This window comes from Capsicum annuum, chromosome 9 (assembly GCF_002878395.1).
Source record: "Capsicum annuum cultivar UCD-10X-F1 chromosome 9, UCD10Xv1.1, whole genome shotgun sequence".
Classification (NCBI taxonomy): Eukaryota; Viridiplantae; Streptophyta; class Magnoliopsida; order Solanales; family Solanaceae; genus Capsicum; species Capsicum annuum.
In genome coordinates, this window is record NC_061119.1 from 60,986,232 (window position 1) to 61,008,491 (window position 22,260).

The window sequence follows — 22,260 nt, forward strand, 5'->3', positions numbered from 1 at the left end:
ACATAACTGTATTTTGTTGTTCAAATGAGCCATCAACTTGATCATAAAAGGTTGTCCATGTTAATATGATTTTATTCATTAAAGCTAATATTATGATATATTACTGGTATTCATCAAAATAGATGATTAAAAATAAAATGATACATAACTTTAGAAAAAAATATGTAAACTTTTATATATTAATCTTTTGACTGATACATTACAAACTGTTTAGTGCTAAATAACAAAGTCACCAAAATTATTGTAATGCCAAATTGGTTAGGCTACAACGTGACTAGAAATATGATACATTTCTTGTATTTGTGTTGCTATTTATGATGCAATATGATACATTTCTTGTATTTGTGTTGCTATTTATGATGCATAACTTTACATCTATTTAAGTATTGATTTTTATATTTTGTCATTATGGTTTAATATATTTATATGATACATGGGTATTTAGTATGTATAGTGTATGTGAACATTTTTTTATTAAAAATAGAAAATCACTATGAGAATCTTATTGCATATATTGATACTAATCAAATAATTCTTAATATTTTATATACATTAATATGTGAAATTATTTTGAAACCAAATAAAGTACCTGCTACATTTCAAATAAAAACGGTAACATTTGAAGTACTATTCAACTATTTTATTATGTATATATTTTATAGAATTGCATGTGCTGAACAAAAGAAAAATAAATGATGAGTAAAACATCTCACAATTTTAATTGATCTAAAAATGTGATAATAATTTTCTCCAAATAAAAACAATAGCACTAAACTTTGTATATGAAATAACAATAATATTGGCTAGTAATATAGTATATAAAATACTATTCAAAACATACCTGACAAAAACTTAGTAGCTACTATATGGCAACAATAACAGAATCATCGGCCGAAGGGACATAACTTGGCCTTGGTCTTGGCGGATCATCATGCTCACTAACATATACTTTATTAACCTTTTTGATTCCATAGTTCCATAAGAGTGTTGAATATCTCTTTTGATTATATTCAACATCAAAATGTGATACGAGAATCTACATTCGATTGCTAAGAAACTCAGCAAAAGCTACCACAAACACTCCATATTCCCTGAACATGATTGAAGAAATAGATATAAAATGTTTAATAATAACAATAAGTTAAACTCTTTGTACATATATAAACGTGTTAAGAGATACTTACAAATTTCCACTGGCTTGCTGTGTGATGTCCCCCAAAACTAACCTCCAGATAAGTATGCTGTGGTCAATTCCAAATATAGTAACCTAACTAGGTTGGGGTCGAAATCACAGAAAAACTATTGAACTATTGCTTAACTTGATGGAATCCACGAGCAGTGTGGAAAAGTAAATGGGAGAATTTGGAAGTAATCAGTATGTAGTAACCAGACTTCAATGCTTTAGGTTGTAAACAATAGAAGATGAACACTAGGACTGTGTTCCCCGTGGCTTCTTAACTTTGTAAGTTTGTCGTGTTCAACCCACTTATTTCTACTCTGCATGTAAAGTTGACAAGTTATGTATTATCAACAGTCTTGTGAATGTTTTAATAAATCTCACCCTTTACCTTGTGAGTTTAGGGCGTCACCTTGTTGCTCCTTGTTTATGACATCAGTTCAACTCTCACCTTTTGAGTCTCGAGTTGATTAGATGATATGGCAGAATAATAAGATTGACATGAATCTCAAATTACTATCTAAATCATCTTTCCCAATCACAAACTCCCTTGTGAGGGCATTTACGAATACAGGTTATCCCCAAGCTTCTGCAGTAGATCTGAGGTCAATTATGATGAAGAAGATTAAGATATATGCAACTACTTTAGAATAGATGAATTTCCCACTTCCCTTACGTGGTTAATCCACCACGGTTCCCACAACCCTAGTTAGGAAAGTTAGACGCTCATTTTCATGCAATAATTCATGATAATCCATAAAGAAAACATATAATTAATTGCACAGAATAAGATGAATAAAATTTGAAGCCTTCAATTGAATGAAAACCCAAAATCTCAAGAATAATTGTAAAGTGTGTAATAGAGTATGATAGAATGCAAAAAGATGTTAAAGTGTGTATGATAGAATTCAAAAAGAAGTTAAAGAACGTAACCCTATAAAAGATAAACCCTAGGGTATTTATAGTATCCAAAAATAACCCAAAAATCCTAGTAAAAACAAAAAAGAAAAAGTTATGTCAGCACATGGTATGACTCGCTCATTCACTTGTATGCTCTTCTTACGAGTCGTACCATGCCTCTCATATCCACTCCAGTGTCTTATATCTCGAGGATTCAACATTCTTTTCTTTTTATGACTTCTGCACACGATTCTTATCTTTACCATATGACTCGTGGCCTTCACTCGTATCCACTTGGGACTTCAGTCTTTCCAAGCATGGACACTGGTCTGCTTACTGGTTGATCATACAAGTTGTACTCAGACTTTCGACTCATATTTTTCTAATACTTCAATTTTGATTTGCTTCCTTGGGTTCTGCTCTTTGTACGATTTTATGATACGTCTTGTAAGTTCAGCTCTTTGTACGACTTTGTGATACGACTTGTACCCTCATATTGCAGTTCATACTCTCAGTTGTATCTTCTCTACACTTGTTTTTATTCTTGACCTTGGTTTTTGTTGTGCTTAAGAGTCAGTCTCCGAGTCGTATGAGGTGTTGATGACTTGTAAGGGGACTCGTACCTTCTGAAACTTGGTATTCACAGGTCTTTTTCTTCTAGTTTCAGTCCAACACTTATATTGGCTTGTTTACTAGCAATAACCGCAAAAGCACATCGTATCCCCTAAAATAACTTAAGTCCATACATAAATTCATGGTTTTAAGCATCGAAAGTGTCGTATTTCCAAAGCACATCAACAACCTTAACTTAGACTTTTGCATGTCCTCAGGCAAACTTTAATCAAACTATCACAAAACAAAATGGTGCTTAAATAGGAAGATCCTAAGATACCTATGGCAGTGACCTTTCAATTCAATTTTCAAAAAATTTATTCCCCCTCCTAATTTCAACTTTTCAAGAATCAACTGTGTATACGATACAATACATGGCATGACAAACAGGTATCCGATAATGGTATTACATTAGTAACAGACAACCAAGCATATAAAATCACATTTATCGAAAAACCTAGAGACCTAACAACATACCCCATGTGAGCTCATAATAAAAGAAATCCCATTAGCTCTCGGTTAAGATTAATCAATTTATTCAGGGATATAGCAAACAACACCCTGCTCACCAAAAAGTGTCAATCGGTGTATACAGAATACCATATGATTGCCCATATGCTCTCTTCCTAGGTTTTCGCATAGTCGAGAGAGGATCACTAAAGGACTTTATTCGGCTTGTAATGTAGGTTAGAGGCTGGTATGGTATCTTTTTGGGATTTATTTAGTGACTAAGCCTCCTTGACACTACACATCTTTTGGGGTCCACTTATTTACCACTTTACCTTTTTATTTTATTTTCTCCCTTATGTCTCCCTTTTTATTTTAAAGTGCATACATCTTGGACCAAGTGCACTTTTCTTTTTCTAACTTTCTTTTTCTTTTCTTGCAATTTTCATCTTCTTATTTTGTTTTCTTTTATTTTCACCGCACCTGTCCTTGTTCATTCTTTTCTTGCATACCTCTTTCTCCACACTTATTTTCCTATGCACCCCTATAATAGCCACCCTCAACGTAAGAAATTTGCCTGAGTTGAGGTGCATAGTGTACAATGAGGACTAAGGCCAAAATAGGTTCATTGTAGAAACAAGCAGGTGAAATCGATGTAAACAACAAACTTGGCCAATTAAAGCTCGAACATTTGGATCAAAGGGATTCATAAGTTATTTGGTTGCGCATTTAGGCTCAAGTGGACTTACAATAAAAAGGGCCTATGATCATCTCCTACTTGACTATCCCAGACCTAGGCACAAGCAACCGGGCAAGTTCTAGATTTTGATACACTAGAAACTCAGTAATACCTTATACACACTCGCATAGGGTTACACTGCTAGGCACTACTTATCCAATTATGCAAAATTTTGCTCTAGTTGTTCTATTCCTAATCCTAATGACATTATCAGATTCACAACTGTCTCATACACAAAGACGATCACACAGTTCCCTTAAAATTTAGGAGGGGTATCAATTCTTCAGCACAAATTTTTCAGCATAGTCATTCAAAACACTCAACTGCCACAGATACTTATTCTCCTCCTATTTAAGCTATTTCCAACACACAAGAACACAAATAATAATAAAACATGCCAGTTCTTAAAATTTTTTAGATTGTGGCCACGGGCTTCAAAACATGGCAAGTATAGCCCGTGGTGACCTTTTGTACACTGTCACCCAACTTAAAGCTCATGCACTTTCCCCAGTGCATCTAAAAAAAATAAAGTACACCGGATCAGGAACATACCTGGGTGCTTAAGGTGCCGGATCAAGCAATGTCAACACGTGGGCCTTTAGAGCGGGTCCCACCATCATCAGCTGTCGTTCCATCAACTACTGGGACTTGCTCCGTATCAGTAGTCGAGGCACAACACCAATCCCCTCAACAATATCAGTGGTTGGTGTCAAACTCCCAACTCCAGTATGGATCTCCTAGACCTAGCCTGCCGATTCTGCTCAGTCTGTAGGCTATCTCCCTTAGCCTTCCTAATTTCTTCCTTCTCTGTATGTCTTCTCTTTTTCCTCTCTCTTCTTTCCTCTTGGGTATCTTTTACCAAGTCTAGAATAGCCCAAATATTATCAACATGAACATCAGGCACTGTAGTCGTGACCTCAGGCTCTGAGATAACTGGTCTGTGCTATAGCTCAGCGAACATCCTCTTTATCTCTGCCAGCTTCAACATTACCTTTGTAATATCGGGGTCTGGTCGCTACTCAACTTCCGAGTGATCCTCAACTCAAAGGTATCTAGCCTACTCTATACTTGTTTATCCTGGTTTGCCAATTGAGTATCAACCCAGGGCTTTACGCCCCCTTCTATGTTTCGTACCTTGGCCTTCAATGTGCCTAATCTCATCATTACCTCAGTCAACATGGCCTGCGAAATCATAATAAACCTAGATGGCATAGATCTCGATCGAGTTAGTATAGAGTACATCAGAGGTAGGGAACCAGATGTACCCGCTGCATCCAAAGTCTATACAGTCTTAATTTGTCCACCCACCTCAATAGCATCAGTAGTCTCAGTAGCCTCAGTCTGACTGCTCTTTTGGTATATCTTTGCTAACATATCTTCTCCTCTCCATGCTTTCCTGGATAATGGGTTGGTTGCATCTATGATGAACCCCAAGTTAGTGGTGTTTATAGCCTCTATCATCTCATCAATACCCGAGAGCTTTTGTACCCTCCCAGCTAAACACAATTGCATGATCAAACATGAATACACCAATAATAATTTTTCTCCACCTACAACCCATTTTTTCATCTCCCAAGATAAGAACTCTCCAACATTAAACTCACAACCGGCCATGAACTCGACTATCAAAGCTGCATGCACTGGGCTCAACACATTGTCCTCAGTAGTAGGACACAATTGGTGTCGGGCCAGTGTTCACTATGCCTTGGCCTCAAATTTTAGTGAATTATTTTCTATCTTATGGGATACCACTCCCGAGCCTTCAACTACCCAAATAACATTCTCACCATTTGCCTTTGTAAAGCCAAAAAATCCACCTGAAATGCCCAATCTTGTCCTACGTTCCCATCTACTTCCTAGTGATTTTTTGTATCTTCTCAAGTCTGTATTCCATCTCACCAGTGTTCATCGGATCCTGATAATCTGGTCTGTATAAGAATTTGGAAATAGTACGTAGGGAGATGTTGACCCACACACCCTGAAAAAATAACGAGGTAATGGGATCACCACCTCTCCACAGTTGGACCTATAGATACTATCATTGTAACTCTCTCTTGTACGCTGCATAAAACTCTTAGACTAATGCTACATTGTATTTGCTGGGAGCTTTGGTCATCCACTCAAACCCATACTATTTGAATCGTTCCTCAAATTGAGGCAGCTCAGTCATCTTCGTAGTAATCAACCCCCACTCAACATACAAACTTTATTTGATTTTTCCATTTTGGAGTCTTCTCAACCCGTCATTATATATAGCCAACATATCGGGGTATCCCCACCATTCAATAGTGGGCACCAGAGTAGGTGTAAGAGCTAGTGAAGGGTTTTGTCGATCAATCAGAGTAGCATCCACTTTCTCCATAATAACATTCTCTAAGCTCACTTCCTCAAAACCGGACTCAACATCATCTTTTGCCTCCAAAAGTGGAGGTGAGTGAGGAGGGAAGGTACTCGGGTTATTTATCCTTGGTCCTCGTGGAGTGTGTCCTTTGGGGTAACTACTTTCTTTCCCTGAGCCTTTCTATGGTCCCTTGGCTTGACCTGTCATTTCATTTGCCACTTGTTTGGAAGCTGACACACCTTTTGGAGGCATTACCTAAATGTACACATTCATTAGTAATTAAATAAGAAAAAGAAAGAAAAAAGAAGAAAATAAATGTTAGTGTGCAAGATCTGTACAGGGTACGACTGATGGGTAAGATTCGTATCGACTGGGTATAAACAGTACATGGATGATTATTCACTGGACTACTTATGACTCCTCCTAATGAGTTGTACAAGCAAGGTACGACTCGTTACTAACAGTCGTAAACATTCCAAAAATAATCCTCTAATATATGATATCTACCCAGGTCCTTATGACTTAAGTGTATAAGTCGTATGGTTTGGATATGACTCATTTAGGCAAGTCATATCCATACCAGAGTCTACACTCAGTTAAACATTTATGTTGTCAGTGGGTATGAGTTTCATTACGACCCCGTTACTTGTGGGTATGATTCATAAAGAGTCTCGTATCCACTACAACATAGAAGTTCAACTTTAGAGTTGACTCCAATTCGAAATTCCTGAACTACCCTCTCTTTATACAACAATTTCATCCCTAAATCAGTAAAAAAATGATAAAATTTCCACATAACATTTCAAGTTCTTCCCTAATACCCACTTTCAGTTCAACCCCTAAGACTAGGGTTCCAAATGGAAACATTCAAGAAAATTCAACTTAAATCAAGTTCTAACTATATCACATTAGCAATTTCAACTCGAAATAAAGAGGATTTGTGAGCAAGAACATACTTGAGTAGTTGAGATGTAGGGTTTTTGAGTTTGTGATTTTCTTTCGCAAATTAGTGCATAATTCTTGTAATATAAAGGAATCTGAGCAAGTTGGTAGGTGATTTGAAATAAAATCATGCTTTTAGAGATCAAAACCGATCAAAGATAAAGGTACTTTTGGTTTAGTAGAGATTCGGGTTTCAGGTACCCATATCAGGTGCCCTAATTCTTTTTTTTAAAAAAAATTAATTGCTGGGTTGGGTTGACCCTCGATCTCTGACCTGGTAAACTTGGGTATAAGTCATGTGTATAGTCGTACCCATGATTAGGGGTCTTTTCTTTGACTCATAAAGACCTGGAACCTTACCTGGGTTCTGGATTCGATACGACTCAGTGTGACAAGTCGTACCTTAAGGGTACGGATCGTTACGAGAATCACAAAGACTTAAAAAACTTTTACTTGATTCTAAATTATCTCCCAGGTCCTTACGACTCGTACTCATGAGTCGTACCCTGAAGGTACGAGTCACGAAGAGTTCATATGACCTACTTTCTTGAATTTTCTAGCACTTTTATACAATCTTTAGCCCTGCACACTGAGCAATCATATTACCCTATGAATAAATAAGTACAAAAACATGGGTTAGCTCCCATGTAATTCTTGATTTAACGCCGTGGAACGATGTGGATAAGTTTGATACTCAGATTTCACCAACTAGCCTCATGGGTTTCCTCCCATGCTGCGCTTGATTTAATGTCGCGGTATGACGTAGTTGCCTTAGTTACTCAGAATTCACTAAGGTCTATTTCAAAAATCGCATTTATTTCCCTAGTGTTACCCATGTAGTGCTTTAATCTTTGCCCATTCACCTTGAATAGGGCTTCACCATCTCGCTTCAATTTTAAAGCACTATATGGGAACATTCTTAGCGTAGTAAAGAGACCATACCATCTAGACTTCAACTTACCTAGAAACAAGCAAAGCCTTGAGTTATAGAGTAATAACTGATCAACTTTTAAGAAAATTCTCTTCTTAATTTGAGATCATGATGTAGCTTTATCTTTTCTTTGAAAAGTGTAGACTTTCACATGCCTAGAGTCGGAATTCATTTAACTCATTCATACTATTTATCCTTGACTTGGCTGCATCTTGCCACTCAAAATTCAGCTTCTTCAATGCCCATAGTGCTTTATGTTCAAGTTCAACAGGCAGTATACCAACTGATAAGGAGAAGCACCAATGGGGGTCTTGAAAGCTGTGTGGTAAGCCTATAATGTATCAACGAACTTTAGTGACCAATCAATCCTATTGTATTTACTGTCTTCACCAAGATAGACTTAATTTCTCTATTGGACACCTCAACTTGTCCACTAGTCTGCGGATGACAAGGTGTTGCCACCTTGTGTTTCACTCCATACTTCTCAAGTAAACTTTTGAATAGACAGTTTTAAAAATGTGACCCACCGTCATTAATGATAGCGTATGGTGTGCCAAATTGAGAAAAGATATGCTTTTTCAAGAATGCAATGACACTACGTGCTTCAATATTGGAGAGAGCAATTGTTTTCACCCATTTAGAAACATAATCCACAACCATAAGTATATATTTCATGCCAAACAAACTCACAAAAGGACCCATGAAGTCTATACCCCACATCAAACAATTCCAATTCTAAGATAGGAGTTATAGGAAGTTCATGGTGTCTAGAGATGTTACCTTATCATTGAAATTAATAACAAGTAGAAGAAAAATCATTTGCATTTTTGTAGATTATTGGCCAATAATACCCATATTTTAAGATTTTGTTGGTTGTGTGGGTTCCTCCATGATGACCCCTAACTGGAGAAGAATAATAAGCCTCAAGTATACTCGTCATCTCTACCTCAGGTATGCATTTATGAATAATCCCATCCGCACAAATTTTGAATAAATAAGGCTTATCCTAGAAAGATTTCCTTAGCTCATGCATAAACTTATTTCTCTGCTAAAAGGAAAGATCTTATGGGATTAGATCACTTGCTAGATAATTTGTATAGTCTGCAAACCATGGAATCAGATATTGGGAAGTCGCTAATATCTACTCATCTAGAAAACTGTCAATAATCTCTAATCCATCTTTAACATTCTGCATAGCTTTCTCCTCAAGTCTAGACAAATGATCTACAACTTGATTCTCAGTGCCTTTTTTATCCTTGATCTTGAAATCAAATTCTTGCAGCAATAACACTTACCTAATTAGTCTAGGCTTTGCATTTTTTTCACCATTAAGTATCGCAATGCTGTATGATCATTGTGCATAATCACCTTTGTCCTAATCAAATAAGATATAAACTTCTCAAAGGCAAAAACCACTGCCAACAACTCTTATTCCACTATGATGTAGTTCTTGTGAGTAGGATTTAGTGCCTTACTAGCATAGTAGATGGGTTAAAGGATCTTTTCTTTTCATTGACCTAGTACATACCCTAAGGCTAAAACACTCGCATCACACATAATCTCAAAAGGCAAAGACCAATCTGGGGATACTATGATAGGAGTAGTCATCAACTTCTCTTTCAGGCACTCAAAAGCCTTCAAGCATGCTTCAGTAAACTCAGATTTCACTTCTTTCTCAAGAAGCCTACAAAGAGGGTTGGCAATCTTGGAAAAATCCTTGATGAATCGCCTATAAAACCTAGCATGACCCAAAAGCTATGAACACCTTTCACAGAAATTGGTGGAGGTAATTTCTCAATTACTTCAATCTTTGCTCTATCTACCTCAATACCCCTTTTTGAATATTTTTATCCAAGCACTATAACTTTTTTAACCATAAAATGGCCCTTTTCCTAATTAAATACCAAGTTTCATTCTTCACACCTTCTAAGAGCATTGTCCAAGTGAACTAACAGTCATCAAAAGAATCACCAATGACAAAAAAATTATCCAAAACACTTCGATGGTGTCTTCTACTATGTCAGAGAAAATTGACATCATACATCTCTAAAATATGGCTGGAGCGTTACATAATATGAATGGCATACGTCTGAATGCAAAGCTCCCATAAGGACAAGTAAAGGTTGTCTTCTCTTAGTCTTTGGGTGCAATCGTGATTTGCTTGTAACCTGAATACCCATCCAAAAAATAGTACCATCCTCTACCCGTAAGTCTATCCAGTATCTGGTCCCTAAAGGTCATGGGAAAATGGTCCTTGTGAGTTTATGCATTCAATTTTCTATAATTCGTGCATACTCTCCATCCTAGGACTAGCCTCATTGGCACTAGATTATTCTTCTCATTAGGTACAAAGTTAATACCACCTTTCTTTGGAACACATTGTACCAGACTAACCCATGTACTCTCAATAATGGGGTACACTACACCAATATCCAACCACTTGATTATCTCTTTCTTTACCACCTCATGCATAGAAAGATTGAGTCGATGCTAATGCTCTATACTTGGAATACAATCCGACTCAAGTTGAATTTTATGAGTACAAATACCAGGCGGTATACCAGCAATATTTGAAATGGACCAACATATGACCCTCTTGAATCTCTATAGCACTGATAACAAAGCTTCTACTTCTGTCTCACCCAAGTCAACTACAATGATTACCAATAGAGTGTTGTTGGATCCCAAAAATGCATAGCACAAATGAGAAGAAAGAGCCTTCAAATCAAAGACGGGTGGCTCCTCAATAGATGGATGAGTAGGTGGAGTGGTTCTATTCTTCAGATCCAAATCAAGCTTCTTTAGTGCATAAAAGTAAGAACCACTACCATAGAATGCACATACCATCTCATCATAGTCCTCAATACCATCAGTATTAAAGTTTATGATCATGGCTTCTAGAGCTTCAACTCCAAACCTCTCTTCAATAGGAACAGTATTAGAAGTATTTTCCCAAGTAGTTACTGCATCAATATTATGGAAAAATTTTATTTCTTCATCAAACACATCAATCACTGATATAACTCTCAACTCATTAGGCCGCTTCATGGATTTTTATATGTTGAATATCACTTGTTTATCATTAAGTATCAACATCAGATGTCCTAGATCCAAATCAATCAACGTCCTTACTATATCCAAGAATGGTCTTCCCAAGATAATTGGGACCTGAAATTCCACTTCACAGTCTATGATCAGAAAATCAATAGGAAAGATGAAAGAAGCCACCTTCACCAATACATCTTATAGAATATTAATTAGCTTTTTCACTGTCCTATCTGCCATCTAGTTTTATGATAGTTGTAGTAGGAGTTCCTAACCCCAACTGCTTATATACTACTAATGGCATAAGGTTGATACTATCCCCCAAATCACATAGAGCTCGAGTGAAGTTGAAAAATCTAATAGTGCAAGGTATAGTGAAACCACCAGAATCCTCCTTCTTTTCTACCAATGATCTAGTTGCTATAGCACTGTAATGATGAATATTCTCGACTGGCTCATAATTGACTTACCTCTTCTTGGTTATTAGATCTTTCATGAATTTTTCATATTCTGGCATTTGCTTTAATGCCTTTACAAGTAGGATGTTGACTAATAGTTTCTTTAAAATAGACAAAAATTTCTAACACTTACCCTCTTTTTGTTTCTTTTTCAGTCTTTGAGGAAAAGAAGTGTGAGGTCTCAGAATAGGATTCAGAGCAGGTTCGTCGGTCTCACATTTTCCATTATCTTGTTTGCTACTACTCTTCACATTAGCAGGATCATCATCATTCCTTTGCTCATCAATAGTAGGTGCAGGTGGATCCATAGTGGATTTACCACTCTGGGTAGTAATGGCATGGCAGCGACCATCATTCTTTAGATTTGCAATTGTTTTACTACGAAGAGTGCTAAGTTACCTTTGATTAAATATGGTCGACATCTGGCCATACTACTATTCTAGTTATTTAATTGCGGTAGCACAAGACTCAACTTTCTAATTCAGCTATGACAAGTCTTCCTTTAACTTTTTAATACAGATCTCTTAACTTTCTTGTCCTTTGACCAATTTTGACAACATTACCTCCATTCTAGATTCTGAATCACGACTGGCTGGTGGAACATACTTGTCACTCTTCTCCTTGTAGTCATCTTTCTACTGCTAATCAGCATCTTTCTCTCTACTTCTATCTTTATATTTTCCATTATAATAGTTTTGACCTTGATTATATTGCTCTTGGGCTCAAAGATTCACCAACCTATGTTTAAGATATAGATTCAATCTCAAAAGTTCTAGAAGTAGAACCCTGTGCCACAACTACATTCACTTTCTCAGCACTCATTATTGTAAACTATTTTGTAAGCAACCCAATATCTGTCCAAAGCTATTCTACCATATCATGACTAGCCATATAAGCATTATCTGCTCTAATAGCATATGTACCTACACCATACTCAGTATCTCTAGCATTCCAACCTTTATTAGTTACCAAAATATCATCAAGTATATCTTTTGCAACATCCCACCTAAGATGCATAAATGCACCTCCTAAAATTATATCTTTCATTGCTCTAGAATTGACATTCAGTGATCCGTAAAAGATTTCCAACAAGTTGGACCCTGTGATTAGGTACCATGCTCAGCTTCTTTTTGAAACTAAAACACACCTCATACATGGATTCTGTAGGTAATTATCTAAAATTATAAATTTTATCTTTCAATTGTAGCATTTTTGTAGTAGGAAAGAATCTGTTCAGAAATTGTCTATGCAACTCATGCCAAGTAGCGATTGAACCTCTCGTAAGTTCCCCTAACCATAATAATGCTTCTCCAGTCAGCAAAAATGGGAACAACCTTAATCTTAAAGCTTCCTAGTCTACCCCTTAAATATCATACGATGAACAAATCCCAGTAAAATTAGTTAGATGCATGTTTGCATCATCAGTTTCTAATCCAAAAAATGCACCTTTTAAATTTAGAAATTAGATCATAGCACTTGTAATGTCAAATTTAACATTGGGGGTAACGTAGGAGGAATGTTAGCTTTTGTTTCAGCAGGTTCAACATATCCCATGTCTTTATCTTAATCATATGGTTGAATATACTGATAAGCAGGAATCATCAGAGGTCCGCCTCTTTAAACTCTTTTTTGTTGTGAAGGCACTTGTCTTAGCTTGGATATCACTACATTCTGAGCTAGCCTAGCCTCTTCAGCTAACTATGCTTCCTCAGCCACCCTATCTTCTTCAATTGCTACTGCTAATAATAATTGTTCAGTCTGTCTATCAGTAATATTTTATGGCTCATTATGTAGAGGAGGTGGTGGGACATTATGAGGGTATTGAACACCAGTTAATATACCATCATAAACATGTTCTGCCATCCTTCATGGTGTTAGAAGAATTCTTTCTGGCTCTGGATCAAAATAGAGTAATGCATTGCCTCTTCTCCTAGTGTTTGACATACACCGATGTATGGCAAATCAAAAACAAAAAATAAAACCTGTGAACTTCAATAAATTTAATCAATAAATTGCACTATCTTCCCTGACAATGACCCCAAAATTTGATGTCACCTAAAACAAACCTCCAGAGAAGTATGATGCGGTCGATGACAAATAAAGTAACCCAACTAGGTTGGGGTCGAACCAACATGGAAAACTTTGAACAATATCTTAATATGATGGAGTCCATGAGTAGTGCGAAAAAGTAAATGGGGGAATTTTGAAGTAATCAGTAAGTAGTAACCTAACTTAAATGATTTGGGTTGTAAACAATAGAAAACAAACACTAGGATTGTGTTCCCCTTGGATTCTTAACTCTGTAAGTTTTTTGTGTTCAACCCACCTATTTTACGACTCTGCACGTAAAGTCGACAAGCTATGTATTATCAATAATATTGTGAATGTGTTGATAAATCTCACCCTTTACATTTTGAGTCTCAAGGCGTCACCTTATTTCTCCCTATCTATGACTTTAGTTCTACTCTTACCTTTTGAGTCTCGAGTTGATTAGATGAGATGGCAAAATAATAAGATGGATGTGAATCTCAAATTACTATCTTAATCCTTTTTTCCCAATCACAAACTCCCTTGTGAGGACATTTATAAATACAAGCTATCCCCAAGCTTCTGCAGTTGCTCCGAGGTCAATTATGATGAAGTAGATTAATATACATGTAGCTACTCTAGAATAAATGGATTTCCCATATTACTTATGTGGTTAATCCATCAGGGTTCTCACAACCCTAGTCAGGGAAGTTAGCCACTTATGTTCATGCAATAATCCATCATAATCAATAAAGAAAATATGCAATTAATTGTACAAAATAAGATTAATAAAATCTAAAACCTTCAATTGAACAAAAACCCAAAATCTCAAGAATAATTGTAAAGTATGTAATAGAGTATAATATAATGCAAATGGATATTCTAGAATGTATCCCTATAAAAGATAAACCCTAAAGTATTTATAGTATCCAATAATAACCCAAAAATCCTAATAAAAATAGAAAAGGAAAAGTTAAGTTGGCACATGGTACAACTCTCTCATTCACTCGTATGATTTTTTTACGAGTCATACTATACATTTCGTATCCACTCCATTGTAATCTCCCGAGGCTTCAACTTTCTGTTCTTTTTATGACTTATGCTCAAGATTCGTACCTTGACCATACGACTTGTGGCCTTCACTCGTATCCCTATGGGACTTTAGTCTTTCTAAGCTTGGACATTGGTCTGCTTACTATTTGATCATACGATTCATACTCAAACTTCTGAATCATATTCTTTTGACAGTTTAATTTTGATTTGCATCCTTGGGTTCTACTCTATGTATGACTTTATGATACGGATCGTACCCTTATCTTACGGATCGTACTCTCAGTCGTATCTTCTGTACACTTTGTTTTTCTTTTTGACCTTGGTTTCTGTTATGGTTACGAGTTAGCCTCCGAGTCGTATAAGGTGTTAATGACTCGTAAGGGTATTTATACCTTCTGCAACTTGGTCTTCATAATTATTTTTCTTCCAGTTGTAGTCCAACACTTATATTGGCCTATTTACCTGCAATAACCACAAAAACACATCATATACCCTAAAACAACCTAAGTCCATGCATAAAATCATGGTATTAAGCTTTGGAAGTGTCGTGTTTCCATGGAGCATCAACATCCTCAACTTAGACTTTTGTGTGTCCTCAGGCAAACAGAAATCAAACTATCACAAAACAAAATGGTGCTTAAACAGGAAGGTCCTAAGATACCTATGGCAGTGACCTTTTAATTTAATTTTCAATAATTTTACTCCCCCTCCTAATTTTAGTGATCTTATATTTGAGAACATCTTTGTGTTGGACTGTATTGGTGAGCTTTCATACACCAGAATACTCTATTTTATGCTATGGACTTCTTTTTCTATTTTTATTTATTTCTTAGACTTTGGTTTTGGCTATGGTCGGGGCATGTCCTGACCGGATGTTTTTGGATTTTTGTAGAGGCTTCGTGTGGCTACTATGTGAATGGGCAGTGTTGGTATTAGTGTCAACCTTGGCATGGGTATTGGTATTGACACCAATTTGATGCTTGGTTAGATGTTTGGATAGTTATGGTTATGAAATTTATTAAATTCCTTTTAATTTTAATTGTTCTATCTTGTTAAATGTTCAAAAATCATCCATCATAGGGTATAAGGAGGTTATGGTTGGGTGTTAGGGATTGTCTCCAGTCCAGGTCAGACTTGAGATTCCCGAAACAACTTGGCCTTTGTTTGGGTTATTTTATATTTGTGTCAGAGCTAGGTTTATGGTCACTTGGGAGTCCACAAATCCATATTTAGCCTCTTTTAAGGGTGGGTAGCGCGCCGCACTTATAAGGGAGAGGCTATAAGGAATTTAGGAATGTTTCTCTTTCTTATGTTCTATTTTTAAGATGTATAGTATAAGGACCTAAATTTTCCTCTAATCCCTATTTGTTCTCTTTTAGATCATGCCTCCCTAATGATTGGAAGCTTTTCTTACCCACCCAAGGACAATGTTGATGGAACATATTTTACTTTCGGAGTATAGACCTGGTCTAGGGGTCCAGTTACTGATTGTCCTCCTAGAGTTCCACTAGTTCCCTTTAGTCCTTCTCAATCTCCTTAGGCTAAAGTAACAAACCTTGAGTTTCATTTATCTACCTATATATTGGCATAGTTGGTAACTTCTCAGGATGAGCATGGTACTTTTATTACTCCATCTTCTGAGGCCATAAGGGTTGGCCAGTTTCTGAGTTTAAACCCTCATGTTTTCACTGGTGTCAAGGTTAAGAGGATCCTAAAGGTTTTTTGGATGATATGGATAAAATTTTTTATGTTATGCAACCCATGAATGTGGAGGGCGTGTAGTTTGTTGACTACCCACTAAAGGATGTGGTGTACCAATAGTATGAGGAATGGGATTATTTAAGAGGTGACGTGTTGAGTCATCTCTATGGGAGAATTTTTCTATATCTTTTTTGGACCGCTTCTTTTCTCAGGAGTTGAGGAAAGCAAAGGCAAAAGAGTTTGTTAATTTGAAGCAAGGCAAGATTTCAGTCAAGGAGTATGCCTTAAAGTTTTACCAATTATCTTGGTATGCTCCGTAGATGGTTTCTAGTATAAGAGCTAGAATGTGGAAGTTTGCTTATGGGTTGTCCAGAGATTTGATATTGGAGAGTAAGGCTGCATTATTTATTAAGGACACAGATATCTCCAGGTTGATTATGCACATAGAGCAAATAGAAGAAGAGAAGAAGAAGCAAGATGAGATAAGGAAGAAGTAAGTCAAGAAGCTTAGGTTCTTTGAGTAGGGTGGTGGCAAACAACAGAGTGGTAGGGATGGTAGGAAGTGGCCTAATAAGAAGTGGAGTAACTTTGGGTCTTACTCGATGGCTAGTACTTCCTACCCAAAGCCGTTGGGTGATAAGCATTTTTAAGGTAGCAAAAACTTTAGGGTATAGGGTGCCCAATCTTTGGCTAGTAGGGTCTAGTCAGCTCCACCATATCCTTCTTATATGTTCCGTGGTAGATTATATCAGGATTATTGTAAAGAAGGAAGAGATAAGTGCTTCAGCTATGGTCAGTCAGAATACTGATTAAAAATTTTCCAATGGCCAAGGTTGCTTCGAGGGAGAATAAGGTTTCAATTTCCTTATCATCAACTTTGGCACTAAAGGGTTCACCATCTAGTTTCAGCATTGGTCGGAACTGTCTTTATGCTTTCACTACCCGACAGGAGTCCGAGGCTTCCCCTGATGTTGTGACTGGTATGTTGAAACTCTTTTCTCGTGATATGTACTATTTACTTAATCTGAGGTCCACTCTTTATTATGTGACCCCATTTTTGGTTGTGCATTTTTGTTTTGGTTCCAAGTGTATTTGGGACCCTTTTTCTATTTCTACTCTGGTAGGTGACTTTGTGATTGCTAGATGAGTCAATTGGGGGTGTGTGGTATTTATTGGTAGCAAAGAAACTGTGGTGGACCTGTTTGAATTAGATATGGTAGATCTCGATGTCATACTGGGGATGGATTGATTTCACTCATACTATGCTTTTTTAGACTTTCGAACTTGTAAGGTTCTCTTTAAATTCCCTAATGAGCCGATTATCAAATGAGGGTGGTTCCCCAGCTCCTAAAGGGAAGTTCATGTCATAGTTTAGAGCTCGGAGATTAATCTCCAAGGGGTGTCTCTATTATTTAGTCTAGGTTAATGGTCTTTCTTGCATTTTGAATCAGTGGTGAATGAATTTCCTAAGGTCTTCCCTGATGACCTTCCTAGTGTTCCTCCTAAAAGGGAGATTGAGTTTGGGATTGAACTTGTTTCGGAAACTCGTCCAATTTTTATTCCCCTATATAGAATGGCTTCAGTTAAGCTGAAGGAGCTTAACGAGCAATTAAAGGATCATTTAGATAGGGTTTCATCCATACTAATATATCCCCATGGGGTGTACCAACATTATTCGTTCATAAGAAGGATGGCTCCTTTCGAATGTGCATTGATTATCAATAATTGGAAAAGGTAATGGTAAAGAATAAGTACCCTCTTCCAAGGATAAATGATAGGTTTGATCAAGTTCAGGGTGCTAAGTTTTTCTCAAAAATTGATCTTTGATTCAGGTATCATCAACTAAAGATTCAAGAGATAGATATCCCTAAGACTACCTTTCATGCCTGATATGGGCACTTTGAGTTTCTGATTATGTCCTTTGGGTTGACTAATGCCCCTGCAAAATTCATGGATTTGATGAGTAGGGTTTTCCATCAGTTTTTTTGGATCTATTTGTCATTATTTTTATATATTAAATTTTGGTGTACCCTAAGAATGAGGTGGATCATGCCGACCATCTCCACTTTGTGTTGCAAACCTTACAAAAATTGCAGTTATATGCTAAATTCTTGAAATATGAGTTCTGTTTGAATGCTGTCACTTTTCTAGGTCATATCATTTCTAGTGAAGGGATCATGGTGGATCCGCAGAATGTTGCAGTGGTGAAGAAGTTGCCTAGACCCACGACTCCAACTGACATTCGGAGTTTCTTGGGTTTAGTGAGTTACTAAAGGACGTTTGTGGAGAGTGTTTTTTTACTATAGCTACCCCATTAACTAAGTTTACTTAGAGAAGGTAAAGTTCCTGTGGTTGATGCTTGTGAGGGGAGTTTTGAGAAGCTAAAGGACAAGCTAACTTTGGCTCTAGTTTTGACTTTGCCTGAAGGCACTGATGGGTTTGTGGTCTACTAGTGTGTATCTTGTGTGGGGCTTGGTTGTGTTTTAAGGTAGCATAGAAATAAGATAGCTTATGCCTCTGGACAGTTGAAGGTGCATGAGATGAATTATCTGACCCATGACTTGGAATTGCTAGTTGTGGTATTCGTGTTGATGATCTGGCATCACTATTTGTATGGGGTGTATATGGATATATTTTTTGATCATAAGAGCCTACAGTATGTGTTTACTCAGAAAAAGCTTAACCTCAGGCAAAGGAGATAGCTTGAGTTTCTTAAGATTATTACATGAGTTTTCACTACCACTCAAGTAAAGTTATCATGGTTGCTAATGCTCTTAGCAGGTTATCTATGGGGAGTATGGCTCACATGGATAAAGGGGAGCGGGAGTTGGTGAAGGATATTCACCATTTGGCTAATGTCAAAGTTTGCTTTTTGGAGTCTGAGAATGGTGGTGTGTTTGCTTAGGAAGTGGTGCGATCGTCTCTTAGTCCTGAGATCAAGGAGAAGCAGATATTTCAGCCTATCTTGATGAGGATCAAGGGTGACGTAGGTGAGAAAAAGGTGATGGTCTTCGAGATTAGTAGTGATGGTACTTTGTGGTACCAAGGGAGGTTATATATTTCTGACGTCGATAGATTGCAAAAGAGGATCTTGGCGAAGGCACATGAGTCGCACTATGTTGTTTATCTTAGTTCGATGAAAATGTATCATGACCTCAAGGAGATGTATTGGTGGATCAATATGAAGAGGGATATGGCTATATTTTTGGCCATGTGCATAGTGTGTCAGCAATATGAGGCCCAGATGAATGTATTAAGAAATTGAGCTGCCTGTTTGGAAATGGGAGGTAATCAATAAAGATTTCTTTGTCGGTCTTCCTCGATCTTGGAATCAGTTTGATTTGGTTTGGGTCATCATGGATAGGATGACAAAGTTTGCTCACTTTTTGCCAGTGAGGACTAACTTCTCGACAGAGGATTATGCCAGATTGTATCTCCATAAGATTATGAAGTTACATGGGGTACCTATTTCTATCATCTCAGATCATGGTACGCAGTTTTCATCTTACTTTTAGTGGTTGTTTCAAAAAGTTTTGGGGACCAAGGTGAGTCTTAGTACTGCTTTTCACCCACAGAGAAATGGGCAAGCAGAAAGAACTATTCAGACGTTTGAGGATATGCTTCGTGCTTATGTGAATGACTATGGTGATAGTTGGGTTGAGCATTTTCCTTTTATTGATATTTCCTTTAATGATAGCTACCACTATAGCATTGGGATGGATCTGTTTGAAGCCTTATATGGTAGGAGGTTTAGATCTCCTATTGGGTGGTTCGAGGTTGGAGAGACGGATATGTTAGGCCCAAATGTGGTTCACCAAGCTATGGAGAAGGTGAAGGTGATTTGGGATAGGCTTAAGGTTGCCAAAAGTCATCAAAAGTCCTATAAAAATATGTGGAGATGGGACTTGGAGTTTGAGGTTAGAGATAGGGTATTCGTAAAGGCGTCTCCTATGAAGGGAGTGATACGGTTTGGGAAGAAGGGGAAACTCAGTCCTCGTTATACTGGTCCGTACTTAGTTTTGATAAGGGTTGGCGATGTTGCATATGAGTTGGAGTTGCCTTCTAGAATGAGCTCTATTCAACTGGTATTTCATGTCTCTCTATTGAGAAAGTGTATTGGTGATCCATCACAGGTTGTGCCTATCAAGTATTTGGTATTTCAGATTTCATATCTTATTAGGAGGTACTGATTGAAATCTTAGATCATTCAGTTCATCAGTTGCGGACAAAGGGTGTAGCCTCGATAAAGGTTCTATGGAGGAACCATAAGGTGGAATAGGCTTCATAGGAAGTTGAAGAGGGCATGAAGTCCAAGTATTCGTTCCTATTCCCCATTTTTAAAATTCGTGCATAAGGTATGTGTTGATTCTTAGCTTCTTTGTTTGTTGTCTTTGTTAAAGGTAAAATGTGAATTCCTTGGCGTTTATTTTCCATCTTAAAGGTAAGAGTAGAAACATTTGGGGGGTTTCTCTTTCTTGTACTGCCTTGTTCCATCATTTGAGGACGAATGATCTTAGTGGGGGAGAATTGAAACACCCTGGGTTCTGTTCCTTGCAATCTTCTCGAGTCTTGATCTTTTTGATCACTATATGACTCACTTTACTAGTCGTATGGTGTGGGTATGGGTCAAGTGACGCAATTTGTAGGGTGTCCAGTGAGTGGTGGTTGAGTTTCTGTTAGGGGTACGACTTGCTAAGTATGAGCCATATGTTCATGATACGAGGGGTATAGTGTCCAATTGCATGTTGTCTATTGTCTAGCCTTGATGTTTTGCTTAGGGTACGACTTGAAGGGTACTTGTCGTATGGTGATGGTGCGAGTTAGTCTAAGGAGTCGTATGCTGGATAGAATGTAGTGTCCAACCTTCTGATCAAGATATGAGTAGAGGGTACCACTCGTATGATGTGGATACGAGTTGAGGGGTCCAACCATATCCACCTGCGGAATTTTTACAGTTTAAGTTGGGGGTATTATGGACATTTCCCCTCTTAACTCCTCTTAAACCCCACGACATAAAACACCTTTGGAGGCTTTCTTAACCTATTGTTCACATTCAAACACTCTTAAAACACTCTCAAATCTTTCTCAAGATCTTGGTTCCAGAAAGGCTAGGGTTTTCTTCAAGGCAATCAATTAAGGCTATAATGAGGTAGTTTTATCCCCGTCTTCCTTGTTGTCTAAATTCAACTAAAAGCATGTTTTATTGATTAATTTTCATGGAATTATTATGATATTGTTTTGAGTTTTGAAGTATATGTTGGAGGGTTTCAGTTGCTCTTGGTTGGTGTTTTTCCTTTTTTTGGTTTCGAAGGTTGGAAAATATTGGTTTCGACTTTTTAAACTATTTCAAAACTTTAAAGAAAATTTCAAAACAGTCTCAGAAATTATAGAGTCGCCACTTAATTTATTTGAAAATAAATTAAGAAAACTTTTTAAAATAAAATCCTAAGTCTCAAAACAGAAATAGACTTAGGCCTTTAAGAATATTTCGGGTAAGAACTTCTTATAAATGTTTTTAGGGCACCTAAAACATACGCTAACTTGCGGTTATCCGGACAATTTGAAAACCACTTTGATTAACTTTGAAAAAAGAGTAGTTAGTAGGGAATTTAACCAAGTCTAAAGAGGATAAATAGCAAATAATCACGTAAACGGGAAAAGGGAGAATTAGAAGATTTAGGCTCGTAAGCACAAATCTATCAACCCCGTCCTAATCTAATTGGGACTTTGGCCCACCTACACCTATCTTAATCAAAATATCAAGCTTTTGGCCTATAACCTGTCCTAAACTATTTTTCCGGACCCTTTGGCCCAGAATCGGCTTCCCCTGTATTAAAATACAACTTTGGCTTCGAGGCTCTAAATGAATGAATAGATAAATAACTA